Raw genomic sequence first — 16,549 nt, 5'->3', positions numbered from 1 at the left:
AGTTAAGGGTCATTAGAATGAATGTGTACGATCAGTAACAAAAATATTTCACTTTTAAGTTTTTATTGACTATTCTATACAAAATATGTGGTTCCATTTTTTTACACTTTCTTATTTCATTCAATAATATGATTGTGATTTTATTTGTGAGGTATTTCTTACATAGCAGCTATTTGATTTTTAGATGGAATGTGTATTGTTGTGATAAATGATTGTTCTTTACAAAAAATAATGGTAAAAAAACAATCTCAGCCGAACCCGGATGTCAGCTGTCATACTTTTTTTAGAAGATCTTTCGAACATTTTCTATGCACACATACTGTACATATCACACTAGTTCACATTAAGAATAAAGAGAGTAGTAATACTCAGGCTTACTGATTCTAATCAGTTTTATCGTACCATACAATATTTTTTAACTTTAAAATTTTGACTTGACAAGAAATTTTGACTTGACAAGAAATCTTGACGGATTGTTTGCGGTTCTCAAACTTTACATTTTATTTTGCCACTTATAACATGAAAATACTAATGTTTGGAGGGCGGTTGCATAATATGAAAGAGCCGAAACAACACATAAAGCACCTAATGTGGGAACTGTTTTTCTTTTTCCTGTCTCAGGTAAACGAAAACAACAATTCCCATTTTGATGATGCAACATTACTTTTGCCTGAACCTTCTTCTGGCCTACGTGAGACAATTAATGAGTGTGTTTTGTTTTCTGGAGGCACAGTTCTTGTAAAAGTCAGCGTGATGAAGCTCTTGTTTTTTATCTTGACCTTGCTGGAGCCTCCATCACCCTTCCAAATTAATATTCACAAAACTTTAATTAAAAACACGCCACCCCGTCTTTCTCTAGAGCAGGATAAACAAAGCGAGGCCTGTGTTTGTTCCCTTCTGGCCCATACTATGCTCTCTTTTAATGATTTCTCTTCAACCTCAGAAAAAGGGCGAGATGGCACGAACAGCACAATGTGACATGAAAAGATGAAGACAAGATATGGCTCGGGGTGAGTGAGAGAGGTGTTGGAAAAAGGGGCTGTACTGTATCGCTGAGTTGTAGATAATTACAAAAAAACATTAATGTTTTATTAACCCCCTTATCAGCAATTACTCAAGGGTCTTTGATGTAAAGTTGGGCTTACAAAACCACCAGGGAAAAATAGGCCTCATCCATATTAGCCCATTAGGCAGGGTGGTATATGGACCAGCCTCGCTAACTGAAGAGTGCAGGACAGCCTCCGCAGGCATTAAAGCATTTGTTTTGACAGCACTGTTTGTTTTCTACTCCCAGAAGCCATTGCAGTGCACCTCCAGCTCCCACCAACAGAGCCAGTTTGCATTTCAAATATGATGGAGCTATTGCATTGTGCACAAATTTCTCCAATGTTTCCCTGCTTTCCCATTATTAATGAGCATGTTACACCTGACTGACAAACAAGGTTTTTAATAACGTTTTGAATTATGCATGCTGTCTTTTCACTATGACTTGACATTAGTTGGTTTATGCGCAATATTCCAAAACATGGCTAGAATGATCATTATCAGGTATGTTTGAGGAAACCCTAATTAGCAATAAATAAATGTTTTGTTGGAAAGTCCTCAGAAGTCATTCAGGCAAAATGTGATACGGTCTTAAATCGATAGTACGTCCCGAAGTTACACATTATATTCAGGGTATTGAAAAACATAAACGTCAGGCACACATGCACAATTTGATTGCATAATTACATTTATTTTTGCAGCCTATCATTTATTCCCCTCACAAACAAATCCCCCAACTAATTAATTTGAATTAGTCAATAGAATTATATTCTTTTGCATCCTTCCAGCCCTTCAGCCAATATTACAGCATTGAACAGTCTCATCCCTATCTAAATTATTGCAAATTTTTATGCATTGTAATCAAAATATATGATATTGTTTTCCAGCACAGTAACTGGAAAGAAGTCACTTTGAGGGATATAGTGAGATGTATGCTTAGTCACATTTGGAATATTTACAGTGTGTGAAGTAATCTGTGTACAAAAGAGGCTTCTGTCATAGTGTTGTCTGCGGGGTTATCCAGAGGTCATGGGAGAGAAAGAGGTCAGATGAACTATCATGGGGTGAGCTCGAGGTCAGTCATCCTAAAAAACATTGACAAGTGTGTGTGCGTGTGTGTGTGTGTGTGTTTGCATGTGTGTACCAAATAAATGGTGAGTCAGTTGAGTCAGTTTACCAACATATTGAGCTTGGTTGTTCAATTGGGGTCATGTGATGGTCACTGTGGCTTACTTTGAGTACAAGAATCAGTATTATAGCCTGTTTATCAGTTGCAACGGGTAGTTGACACTTTAAAATCATTAAACATGCTGAACTGAGATTAACATTTCTGTAATCTCTAACACACAGGCACACACAAATACACACACATACACAAGAATACACACATCACTTTCCCTCTTTTCAAACATGGCCTCTCCATACTGGAGGCCATGGTGCCATATTGTTGATGATATTTTTTGTTATTTTGCCTGCTCCTGTTGATTCAATTACTACATTCTTTAAGTCTGCAAAAAAGAAGCAAATAAGGGAATGTAGTTCTAATAATAAAGAGGAAACGCGGCAAACTTTGTGCTGGTTAATGAGAAGTACAGCAAAGTGCTTCAGGACTCTGCGTTTTCAATAACATAGCACATGCTCCCTCCCACCCCTCCAACATTGCAAAGAGGACAATACTACAGCCCCCTCCATCTGCTTGCCCCTTCCTTGTTCTCTGCAGATTGTCTCTGCTGTCTAAGAGCAGCAATTCAATAGCCTTTAGTGTCTTTTTGTTTTAATGTGGCATCGCTTCTTTTCTCAACACTATCAGGCTTCATAGATGATTTGAGTTGGATTATATTTTAAAAGGATTTCATTGTTAAAGAGCTTGCATATCCATCCGTCCGTCCGTTCGTCCGTCTGTCCGTCCATCCATCCATCCATCCATCCATCCATCCATCCATCACAGATCCACACGTCACGCAGGCACAGGAAGAACATGCAAACTCAACACAGGAAGGCCAGAGCCGGAATCAAACCCTGCACCTCTGAACTATGAGGCAGACGCACTGACCAGTGCATTTTATATTGCGTTGTTTACTTGTATGTCTATCGTGTAATATGTTTTGTCACCGTGGGATAGGGAAAACGTAATTTCGATCTCTTTGTGTGTCTCGGCATGTGAAGATGTTGACAATAAAGCAGGCTTTGACTTCGACTTTGAAAATCACCGAGCGGTCTTTTTTAACCAATCACACAATGGAAATCCTAATCAAGGAGTTAAAGAAGCACAAACCTTTTTTCCAGATAAAAATGCACAAAGCACCTCAGCACGGTTTGTTTTCATCGCAGCCACATATCGTGCCCCCAAACATTGGTTTTTTGTGACTGGCCTGGCCACCAGCAGAGAGAAAATCAGGGGGCTCTAGGGATTGTTGTGTTTTTCTAAACTCACAAATACCACAGGAATTCAGCTCACAGGCAAGGTTACAGTAGTAGTTTTATTACTGTTATTAAAACGACATCTTGATAAAAACAACTCAAACATACTTTAAAACAAGTTATCCCATCGCCGACGAGCGCTGGTTCAAATTGCATATACGTTGGCGTCACTACACATTACGTCGAGACAGAGCATGCACAGACCGGACACGGCTTGACTATTCTGATTGAACTGTTTACATGACATTGGCTGCTGTGCATCGACCGGTGGGTGGTTGGCCGTGTAGGGGGTGAAAGAGACTTGCGGTTGCAAACACAAATGCACTCAGTTGGCTTGACAGAAGCAGCACTATTGGCTTTGATATTAACACCTACACATCGCTTATGCTTCTTTCTTTCATTCCAATCATAAAGGGCAAACGGTGTCAAATCATAAAGTGGTAGATCTACTGTTTCAGTCCCTGTAACCATTCCTATCTTGAAAAATAAAAGCTTCAGATAACTCCTACCAGGTAATTTGATCAAACAGTAAATGCAAAACATTGCGGCCGACTAAAGATAATAATTGATTGTCATTGAGTAGAAGGTAAGAAATGTGTCTGAAGCGGAGGTGGAAGTGGTTGAGGTCGATCAAACTATTTTTTAAATCAAAGGTCATTCATGTTGCCTTGACTCAGATGAGTACTGCTAAATATGTAGGTATAAATGTCATCTGTTACAGTGAGAAATGGAAGTTTGAGAATTAAGTACTTCAATTGTACTGTCTTACCTCATTCTACAGCAACATCACTAAAGCACATTAAGATCATTCAAAAGCCCCTTGCGTGACCCCCTGGCCCTGGGGTGACCCAGCACCCTCAGATTGATCAAGGCAATGTCTGTGTAGAGGTCACATGGGTTCCCTACTCTTCAAAGAGTCAGAAAGATGCCACTGGCCATGTACACCATCAAATGATCCTTGAAGGCTTGTCCTGCTGCATGAGTTTTCATGTTCAAGCTTGCCATTGATAGATCATTGGGAAAAGTTCAAAGAAAACACCTGCTAATGCCGTTTTAACGCCGACCTCATAGAAAATACATTTTTGTGAGGAACTAGCCATTCCCATTCCCATGTAGGTGATGGCATGCTCTTACTTACTATTTTGCTGACTATTAAAATATGTAAATTTCATAACTAAAATAAATGTCACAAACAGTGCCAATAGTACATATTTGTTGTTTCCCTGGTGTTTCAAATCTGCAGAGGCCACAACTTGACCTTTTGACTGAGCAGGGCCTTATGGGTAATGATGATACTGATGACTTGACAGCCATCTTGCCCAGTGGCCATCTGGAGCAGCTGTCATGGTGGCTGATTGAGAAGGAGAACATCCACCGGTCAAACATTGATTTTTGCCAAGAGCACTCCCCTACTCTCAGTCTCCATCCAGTTGCATCATTTTGCATTGTGCTCACCCTGACCTTTGACCTCTGAGAGTTTATATAGAGGTCATTGCCAATGTGCTTTCTTATCCATTATCTGAACTGGTTCAAAAAAAATGCTCCTTTCTGCAAGAATCAAGTTGGGAAATAACGCATCCAAAAATAGATGACAACTTGCTGCCCACTTGGCCCATCCCTAACATTTTTGTTTTAATCAAAATTGTTATGTTGAAGAAAACTTTGCTGAGCTCAAAAATGTAACCTCAACTCCGATGAACCAAAGTTGAAAGTGCATTCAATATGTACACATCCACCCGTTCTCTGTACGGCTTATCTTCAGTAGGGTTGCAGGTGTGCCGCACCATTAATGCATCATGTCAGATTTCTAATCCAAATCAAATCATTCTCCATTTTATCTTTTTTATTTCAACTTCAGACGCAACAAATTACTTTATAATCACAAAATAATGATTCATAGTCTTTTTGATTCATGATTGTTAGTCTTCAGCGGGCCACTTATGATTGATTTCATGACACAATGCTTCGGGCCAGTTTAAATTTAGGAATTTGGTCCATATATAAGGCGCACCGGACTATAAGGCGCACTGTCGGCTTTTGAGAAAATTTTAGGTTTTTAGGTGCGCCTTATAGTCCGGAAAATACGGTAAATATAGCGAAAGAGAAGAAAATAATGACTCTCAAAGTCACTTTAGGAGAATCACCCATCTACACTTGGCTGGTAACCACTCCAGGTTACAACCCGCCTCTTGACCAGTCAGCTGGGATGGAGGCTCTAGCTCTCTCGTGATCAGAGTGCGGATAAGCGGTAAACTATTTACGTACAGTACCTGATTCATGATGCATTCATTGTCTTGTATCTCTAAAAAGATTACTAAAAAAAGAATATGTCAAGATTGTCCCATCAATCCTGAACAAAAGTACACACAAGTAGTGTACACTGCAATATCGGAGCATTACTCTGACCTCTAAGTGAGACTTCTCGTCTTCCTCTCGGTATTATTTCATATGTAAGCAGAATGATAGTGATCTGCTGCTGCTAGCAGAGAGGATTGTAACCATGAACAAACCTACACTACTTCCTTAAAACACACCTATACACCACATAGCACAGCTGCCGTTCTGTATCGTGATCCGCATAATCCGACAGGCTTGGAGAATGATTGATAACTATTCTTGTGTTGGCTTTGGCCCTCATCCCTCTGCATCATCCTCTTCCTCATCCTCTCTCTTGGGGATATGAAGAAGCCTTAGCGCCACATCATGATGAGTGATGGTAGTCTTGGTGATGGGTGAAAAAGAAATGGTTTCTTGTGGCAGTACAGATTGGCTAAGTCCATGACAAGCATCCAAGTGTGTTTGTGGCAATGGGGTGGTTGGAATATACTTACTGAGCCTCCTTTTTTAACAATCGTCTCTGTAAAAAGAAGGAAAACTGTTAAATCTCCATTTGAAACTACCAGCTGTCTTTATTAACACATTGAATAAGGTATTGGCATTATGGGGGAGGGATCAACCAGCTACCAACACATTTCTGCTGCTCTGACACTTAGTTTTGCTCATTTTGCTTGTTTGTTGTCATGATAATGAAGTCACCCTGTTGTTGTCACCGGGAGAAATCGAGCATTTTGGCCCTGTTCCACCACTAATGTATTCAAAAGCTACTTTTCCTCTCTCATCACTCCAGCAACCAGCCGCTTGCCATCAAAATGGCTCCTAATTAGGTGATCTAGAAACAGAAAGCCTAGAACAGAGATGGTAATATATGGAATTTGGTATCAATGCTGTGCAGTTCAAAATTAAGCTCTTCTGTGATTATATGATGAGGAAATCAAAGCAAATGAAGAAAATGTGTTTGGTGACAGAAAGGATTTCAATGTAATGAGTGGGAGTGACTGAACACTTCTGACAAGCTTGAAGCATTATAAATGTTTGGACAAAGCAAACTGGCAAACTGCATGGTTTATATTTGTGTCTTCTTTTTCAGGGAAGAGACACATTTTGTGTCCGTTCCTATTATTCTTTTTCTCTCCTTTCTTGTATGCATGCCATTTATCTCAATGGCCTCTCAGTGCACTGTGGGAATTGCAGTCGTATTTGCGCCATGTGCGAGACAAAGAGAAAGGTCTGTTTCAACACCATCAATCCCACACAGTGATGAGTGAGAGATAGTCACCATCTGTGGATGTGTTTCTCAACACTTAGTCTACAACTAAAAGTGTATGCAATAAAAGTTAAAGTGTGAAAGCCTGAGTGTGGCATTTGTCAGGGTGTTTCGGAGATGCCACCCACTATATTCTGTATCGCCTTTTCTTTTTTTAACAACTTGCCATTTGTAGTGGGCAGGAAAAATGCAGCACTGTGTTAACCAATGTGTGGTAAATACAAACACTTTCTTGGTGCATGCACCTGTGTCACTTGGACTCCATGGTTGTGTCTGTTTTGCTGCGGTTTTCTTCTCTCTTTCCCTTCTCCTGGCTCAGCGCAGCAGCCATTAGCTTTACAAATCCAGCCTTTGATCTCTGATTTGGGCGGGTGCCTGGGAGAGGAAGGGTATTGGCTGTATGTATGAGTGAATCTGTCCGTGTGCACGCTTATGCATGTGTGTGTGTGTCTCGCTTTCTATGTCGGCCGTTTGGGGGTTAGCTGGCACTGCAGAGGACAAAAGTTCACGACCGGTCCACTTTGCTGAGGTATTACAGCGGGAGTCGATTTCCAGGGAAGAGACCGTGATGATAATACGAGTTCATTTGCACTGAGCGTATAAGCTGCCTAATGATTTAAATATAACTCACTTGCCGCTTATTGCAAACACCAACCCTCCGTGACCCGATTTCACCCCAAATCACCCTGTAGGGGTCCTCCTATGTTCCCTGTCGAATTGGCTCAGAAAAATTTCTTCTATGTGTTCGGCTGGGTTGTATTAGTGCCAAAATTAGAAGACCCGTGTCTACTTGAAAGCTATTTACAAACAACAAACATGGATCTAGCTTCTAGGGATCTTGTTTCATCGTCGACGCATTCGGAAATGCTGGCTTATCCTGAATTATATGTAGGTGCGAGGCTAGCTCAGCCTGTTTGACAATGCTTGGGTCATTCAAGGATCCCTACATCCTTTTCCCCCTTCATTTGTCTTCATGTGAGATTTGAGTGTGCCACATTTAAAGCAAATGATAGGAGGTGATTTAATTGGAATTGAATGGAGTAGGCCGTGTTCACACCCACAATGAAGTGCCCTGCCCTTTTTTTAAAAAAAATAAGGGCAAAACACTACTAACTACAACGATTGACACGTTTCAGTTCTGCCTTCTTCCACAACAATCCCTCATAGGCAGTTCTTGTCATGGCTTGACAAGTTTGATTAAAAATTAGATTAGAACCATAAAATGGGGCCAGAGAGCAATGATTCTTCAAAAGATGATTTTAATCATATTCTACTGTCGGGTCACACTTACTTATGACATAAATGTTCATTTTTGACAATTGCCAACTCCCCCCTTCAAGTAAGGGTTTAGTAAGGATGAGGTTAGAACCCTCAAGTTCTTCCACGCCAAATTAATCCCACCATTCTCTGTACAGGTGCATAGTCACGCTGGTATAGAAAACGGCTTTGGCATAAAGTTAGACATTTCTAACATCTAGCTTGAAAATGAAACGAGTATAGAGTGTGTGCTTGTTGTTTCATATGTCCACTTGTCCATCAGGCTGGCCTTCATTCTGCAGTTCAACAACCTCTCTGTTGAGCGGTAATGAATGGTTTCCCCCTTTGTGGAAAAGTCACCTGTTTTTGCTTCAGCCTTTCTCCACTGCATTAAGTGGGGATTTATGGAGGCGGCTTTCTATTGAACAAAACCATTTGTCTTCCAGTTTGGCTTAACAGCACTCTTTATTCCCGACAGATTTAAGGATGGAGGGCTGCGGGTGCGATGTAGGGGGGCAACGCCATTAAGGGCTTCGGCCTTCCCAATTTCTCTCGCACTTAACACCGGGAAGGCAAATAGCCCTTAGCGGTCTGTTCCTAAAGAGACCTTTTGAATATATCGATGCCTAGTGGATAAGTGGAGCGCTAACACATGCAGTACGACTGTCCCATTTTTGCCTCTTTTACATTCAAGGACCTGCTGGATTTCAAATGGGCCTTCAAGAGAGAGCAGTTTTCTTGCCGACCTAAGAATAGAAATGTATAAATGAAATGGGAGGCACGTCCGATACACAGGGGATACGGCAGATGTAACAGCAGGCCACAGACACATTTGTCCCTGATAGTGAATCTATTACAGAAGCTTTTATTGAAATAGAGCTGCCATGCTTGAAACCCTTTTAATATCATAACCTATAAAACGGCAATATTTTATAATTATTCCATGGCAGCGTGTTTGGTAGAATCTTTAAACTGCCAATTACTGTGTCATATGTAGCTGCATTAGCGTCTCATTACTTTAGTGATAGGGAGAAGATTCCTTAATGCCTCTTGACAGGCCATGATGTAATTACACAGTGTTTGTTGCGAGTCAACATGATAATTTGTGTTTCCAAGGGATCTGTCATTCGCCCGGGATGCTGGGCGCATAAATGATTCTACCTCTCATAAATGTCCTGATTGAAAAACAAGCTGTTACCCAACCCAACTCCACTATCTTGTCATCGTCGAAACGTGTGGATCCAGAACATGTGTAAAGGGAAAAGAAAGGAATACAATTGCTGGTAAAAGTGTATCAATATGAAATGGAGGTGCTGCATGAAGGCTTACCTATCATCATCCTTCTCCTGCGCAATCGCTCGAATATGATGTGGAGACTTGTGTTTATTATTGTAATGTAGTAATAATGTGTTGCACTATTGTGTTATTCCCCTGAGGCTACCATTGTTGAATTTAACCATTCCCACCCCCTGAGCTCGACCGAACCAGAATACACAGCATCTGCATGGGGGCTTCAGAGTTTCTGTGCACGGCAAAGGGTGTGTGCGTGTGTTGTTTGTGTGCGTTTTTGGGGGCGTCTTTTTGTTGTTGTCTGTTTTGAGATCTGCGAGTTGGGCTGGGATGTATTAAAAGCAGAGCGCGTTATTCCTGCGTAGCCGCTGGCTCTGGTGCACCTCTCCAGCATTCTGACTGTGACCCCAGCCCGCGGTTCTGTGTGTGTTTTCATTCTTTTTGTACATGCTTCCTAAGATATTCTCTCAATCCTTTTTTTTTTCTTCTCCTCCTGCATGCCGCTCATTGCGGGTTCCTCGCAGAACACCCCCCCATAGAGGAGGTTGCCCGTGATTTATTTGTCTCGCCACTAGCCTTCTTTTTTTTTTCACTTTGAATTGCTATAATAATGCTCAACCCTCTCATCTCCTTTTTAAAAATGTGTCTTCTGCAAGATACCGTGCAATGAAATCTTTGCTTGAAGCCTCACACCAAATGTGAAAGGTACTACATGATTTTGGAGTTGGAATGCAAAACATGTAAAACTGCAAAGATTTTATGAAAACTTGGGATCACCGGAGACATGAACATCTGAATTTGTTTTTCTGAGCGCCCAGCTGTGTACTGTACATGCATCAGCCTTTTTTATAGCCTTTTATCATATTCCTTTGATCACTCTATGACTTTTTATATCACATTTTCGGATCTTGCAGTGGAATCAGCAAGCGGATCTATAAATCAAGACTGTAGTGGGCAAGGTGATATGCATATTTTTATTTATTTATATATCCCCTTTGAAACGGTTCATTTACTACATTCTAGGACTGTGTGAGGTTTTGCATGAAGTTTGAAAATGTCCTAGTACTACTTTTGAGAGGAAGAAAAATGAATGGAAAGGAGTCTGAAAATTGAAAAATGTCATTTGTTTGGGGAAGATGAACACACGCATAAACACACAAATGCACACACACACACTACTTGACAAAACTTTCAAAAGGTTTGTCCATATTCGACCACATTTGAACAAACGCTCTATGTACCGCTGGAAAGAGAAACAGATGCACCTGTTTTAGATTAGTCTGGAACGTTTGTTTTATGAGGTGTCATCGCTATGGGGGTCTAGGCGCAAAACATGTGTGAGAAAAACATTGTAGCTAAAGTTACTTTTCCCAAGGTCAGCTATTGTTCATTGTCAGTAAAGAATTGATTGAATCTTTGAAAACATAAACTGACAATTTTCCTTTGGCATGATTTTCTTCTTGTGCTCTGGTTATAATTACTGTTGCTGCTTTGGGGCACATGTCATTAGAACGAAAGAAAGAGTGTTTTAGGAGGTATGTTCAGTAGGGTACCACAAATTTATTTTAATGAGGACACTTGACACCAGCAAGGATGCTGTTGACAAGAATTTGACCTTTGATTTTCAATAGGGAGATATATACTTTATGTTTTCCTATGTGACTATAATATCATTGCTATCTGAAAGCCCCACGTGTTTACTTTACGACAGCCTTCAACATTTCCGACAATTGTGAAAGAAATGGAGGCAAGATTCAAGCCATTTTTTTTTTTTAATGCGTAGACTATTGATTATATGTGTATAATGCTGAGGTGACAGGTCATGGTAATTTATTCATGGGACTAAATCTGACTAGTCTTTGCAAAATATTCCATTGCTGCTGAAGAACAATCATTGGACAATAACAAGTATAACAGAAAATGAGTCCTACTTTTTTTCTGGACTAATTTGAGGATATGGAATTTCCACTTTAGTCAAATATATTTTTGTCCAATGTGGAACCGGGTTTGGTTTATCAGTCATTTCTGACAAATTTTAATGTCATGATAATGCAAGCGCTCTTTGTTGTCCTCAACCAAATTGTCTTCACCTCTAGCCACTCGACCTTTCTGTTTGCTCTCAAGTAGCACACCTGCTCCTCCAGCTCATACCCAGCGCAAGGCTGGTACCTCTCTGATGACTGTCATCATCATGTTTTTGTTTTTTTCAGTTTTCTGTCAGACCATCGATGACAAGCCAGGAAGGCAGCGAGCCAGCAAAGCCAGGCAGGGAGATACGTCCATTGAATCATAATCTCTGGAAAATTGAAAGTAAACTTTGGAAATGTCACAAAATAAAGACAACTTTCATTGTGCGCTTTGTGAGTAAATCAAGCTTCATAATGATTACAACACTTGGATTGTTTTGGATGTATTTTTATGGCACAGCTTGTAAAGATACTCATTTCAAATATGCAACGATCCCAAATCTTCCAAACATCCCGGCAGCACTCTCTCCTCATCCTCCCTGCTTCTCTGCGCTTGGGCCAGCATGAGACTGGTGACACAGATGTAATAACATCTCTTGTGAATATTATGCTTCCACAGCAATTTTCAGAGGTGATTAAACATTGTGTTTTAAAGTGTCTCACTGTTGTAAGGAATAAAGAAAGAAGTGTGATCAGAGTGAAGAATGACAGAGGGAGAGGAAGCTATTCAGGCATCGCTGCTTTTCCTCCAGGTGTCTTCGGCCTGCATGATTTCATCTGCGCAGCCATAATAAACTTCCTTAATGAAATAAGTAATTAACATATTATAATTGTGCGGTGGATGATTTTGACAGAGATCATTTTCCATATCTAATGCTATGCTAATTTAATCTGTTCCCCTCCTCTGCCCGACACGACCCTTTCTGTGATTAAGTTTCATGCCATCTCACTTTCGCTTTTCCTCACCTCTTCTTCATGCAACCCCCCTCATCACCCACACATCCACCCTCTGTCTTTTCTTCACGTGTCTCTTCCTCTCTTTTTCCAGTGATGGATTGACTCCTCGGCAAAGGTTCAAGGCCTTGTTGTTGTGGACTTGCAGGCGGAGGGACGTGCACAGATGGCCGGGGGACTGGAGGTTGGGGGATGGCGGGTGGAGTTTTGCATCTGTATGTGTGGTCTGATCTCTGCCTTTTCTGCATGGAAAAAGGAGAGCGCATGAACAGGAAGCGTAGGAGGTAGGGGTAATGGTGCTGATTGAAATATAGCTACGGGCTGGTAGTCATATGGACCCTGACTGTTTTGAGACTTTGTTATCGGTAATGTGCAGTTGAGACAAATCTGAGTTCATCTAGTGTCATTTTTCTGGTGATGAGACCATTATTAGTCTGCACAATTCAAAATGGCTGTCTCTCAACATCCTGTCCTTCATGGGAATTCCATGGTCCAGTTGCATTTTTTTTTTTAACCCTTTTCTCTTTAACTGAACTGAACTGCAGCACTTATGTCTAAACTTAACAGCGTGTAACCACAGCAAGACAGGTAAATACAACGTACAAGTACTAAAGCAAAATTTTCAATGACCTAAAATGGAGAGATATATACGGTTTACAGTGGTAGTCGTGCACTGGAATATAGTGGAAAAAAAATTGCCCTTCGGATGGTATGCGTCTTATCATGTATATATCATGGTACTGTTTTTCCCACAAGAGCTTTTATATTTTTTATAGAATAGGCCAGTGGGTTACTCATGTGGTCCCTGGGAGCAACCTATTGCCCACGAGCACCTCTTTGGTGTGACAATCTGTCAACCAAGGACAATGGTGTGTCTTCCACTGTACCACTGATCCAAGCAATGATTTATTTCTTAGATTTAAATATCAAATTAAATTGAATAAAAGCCCTAAACAATGATTTGTCTGGGTTTTGAAATAAAAAGAAAAAAATCTACTTGTAATTAGTGTGCCCGAAAGAGGACAAATGAATACACTTTCATTGGCATCAGGAATTTGGTGGGAAAAGCTGGGAGGGAAACCAAAAAAAGGACTGCCTGTGGTTAATCTGTCCCATGTGGTGACAGGCAGCCCCTCTAATGCATTAACGCTGAGTCTCAAATGCCTGAATACTTCCTGTTTTGTGAGCACAAAAGACATCTACAATTAATATTTTGTATCTGTAAGTGGTCTACAGGGATGTACAATAACAGAAAGAATCTCCTCAATCTTTGAAATCAAATGTGGCACTACAAAAAAAAAAAAGAAAAAATGGACAATTTACAAAGGAAAGAATACATTATGTATAAGCAGTATTTTGTAAAACAATTTTGCCTGTTCTAAGTTAAGCACACAACAACTGGAATGCATGAATATTGTACACCGGTAGTTTGCACAAGTATGTGTGTGTGTGTTTATGTCTGTGTGCTGTTAGTGTGAGGTCAGGTGGGACTAACAGCAGATGAGCAATGTGGAAGAGCTCAGATGTGAAGGTGGCCAGTAACAATTGATGATTGACAAGACATGCCACGTGTAATGAGAGGGACATACCTGCATGTTGCCTTTTGGTACCGAGCTGCTGTTAACCACTCCTCTGACCAAATATGCACCAGAAAGGGCGGAAGTCCCAAAAGAATTATAACTTTATATATTTATCACCCGTCTGGGAATGTTTATCAACAACGGATGGATGTACCTGACCTTGAAGTGGCCCTGGCCGAAAAAAAAAGGGTTCTGGACTACTGCTTTAACCCATGCACGAGATCTCTGAGTCTATAGAATGAGTAAGTGTGATAGAATCTTCTATCCACTGGTGGCCAATTTCACTTTGATGTTTGAGTGCATGACACCTCCAGATGGTTTAGCAGAGAATCTAGCGGGTTCAGGTTCACCCCCTTTGTTGCCATCGACATAGTACTTAAAAGCCAATATGGAGTTCTTTCACTTGACCCACAGCCACTGGCTCCCCTTTCCAGCAGTCCTGCAGTAGTCTGCAGTAGGCCTGCTGGTGGGCCTTCCTTTCCTCTCCCATCGTCCAGTGTAGCCCTGATGTTGAGGAGGCTATGAATCCTCTGGATTATCACTGCAAGTACTTTCACTTTCCAGCCTATTTATTGATGAGCCTATCTCAGTCTGACCACGGAACGGTTAGAAGTTGATGGGTGCAATTTCAGATGGGAAGAAGAACTTCTGGTTCAAGGCTGCCGGAAGCTTCCAGTTCTGCGCCCAGCTGAGCTGTCCTACGTATGTCAGGGTGGTCAGGCTTTCCACACGCGTTGTTATATGCCAACGTGATGATAGAGGAGAGGAAGGGTGCTGTTGCCTGTCGGCTTTCCAGTACTGCTGCAAGACACTTTTTGCTGCCACGTGTAACGTGTAATATTGAGTTTGACTGTTCTGAGAATGTTCTTCAGAGTTGTTGGATTTGGACAGCAAGAGCATTTGCTTATATTGATTTTAGATTTAAATGTATTCTATTTGTGTTAGGAAAGAAGCAATACAGGGTCAACCGTATTTTTATTCTGTTCACCCTATACATATACATAAAAGAATGGAGAGGTAAACCTTGTGTCTTTGTGTCTTCTACAATTCTTGTAGAACCCAATTTCAACCTCCCACTGCCAAGACCCCATCATTTGATTTTAATTTATCTTGAAGCTCTTCACAATAAAAGATGCAAAATGACCTTTACAAACAACAAGCACTCGTATGAGTAAAAGGCCACCAAACTGAGACAATTGTTCTTTTTACATTGTACAATAGTACATATTAATACTTCATATGCCTCTATTATTACAGCAGACGTTGTCAATTTTGTTCCCTTTGTGCCTCAATAATTAGAACAAGTAGGTGTGTGAGAGCCATTTCTTTTGTATCTGAAAAAACTATTTTTATTCAATATGATGCCAGTGTTTCAATGAATGTAAAACAAGACATCGAAGCAGTACTTTTAGATTTTAGTGATTGAGATATTGACCTTATATCAGTCAGACTTAGTGAATGATTGCAGTTCTGTGAAAATGTATCTTTGTCAGCAATGTTGGGCATATTCCTCAGGATAAAACACTTATTAGTACGTTTTATGTCCCCTCCTCAAAAAAAAAAAGGGGAATCCCCAAAATACACCAAAAGCTTATACTAACCCATCTTTGTGCCTTCTTCTCATTATCAATCTTCCTGTTTCTTCCTCTGGCTCAGGCCTGGTAGTTTATGGGAAGACTGCAACATAGCTAAATTATCATCAGAATGAGAAAGGAGTCCCTGGGCTAATGCAATGTAGATATGTTGTTTTTTTTGTCCGAATACGAGAAAAAGAATTTATTTTAGGACCTCGGAAAGTCAGAATTAATTTTTTGCTCGAGCTTTTACCCTGCAGTCAAACATAAACTGACTGCAGACTCAGCTGGCTGACTGAGTGGGGACACACACAAGACGTGTGCACGCATAAAGACACACAAGCACGCACACCGCTCGCTATGAATGCTTAGAGTTCCACCGCTCTCTAGTCGCACGTTCAAGTTAACTCCCCAATGAAGTGTGTCCGTGTGAGTCCATAGTCGCCTATGAATCCCTGATTGACAGGTGGACATGGGCGACACAATAGCCGACAATATTGTGTGACGACCATGGTTACAATGGCCGGTCTCGGGGGAAATGCAGAGCTGTGCCGTCATCCTCCATCTGACATGAAAAGGGAAAATTTCAGGTGGCGGTTGAAGGAAAAAAAAAAAAAAGAAAACATTTGGGAGGGTTGAGCTAATCAACATTGCCGCTGGCAGCCGCTTTGATAGGGAAAATGGGATCCTTGATTGTAATATAGGGCACATGACTGATTCATCTCATGCATGCGGCAAGGCAGTAATAAGCAAGCTGCAAACCACGGAGTTTCTGTCCTTCTCCATTGTACTCTCATGAGACTTCAGTATGATACTGTACAAAAAAAACTATACTTTGTGCATAGGTTATGCATTAGA

Source organism: Syngnathus typhle, linkage group LG10 (assembly GCF_033458585.1).
Source record: "Syngnathus typhle isolate RoL2023-S1 ecotype Sweden linkage group LG10, RoL_Styp_1.0, whole genome shotgun sequence".
Taxonomy (NCBI): Eukaryota; Metazoa; Chordata; class Actinopteri; order Syngnathiformes; family Syngnathidae; genus Syngnathus; species Syngnathus typhle.
Note: the sequence above shows the minus strand (reverse complement) of the source record.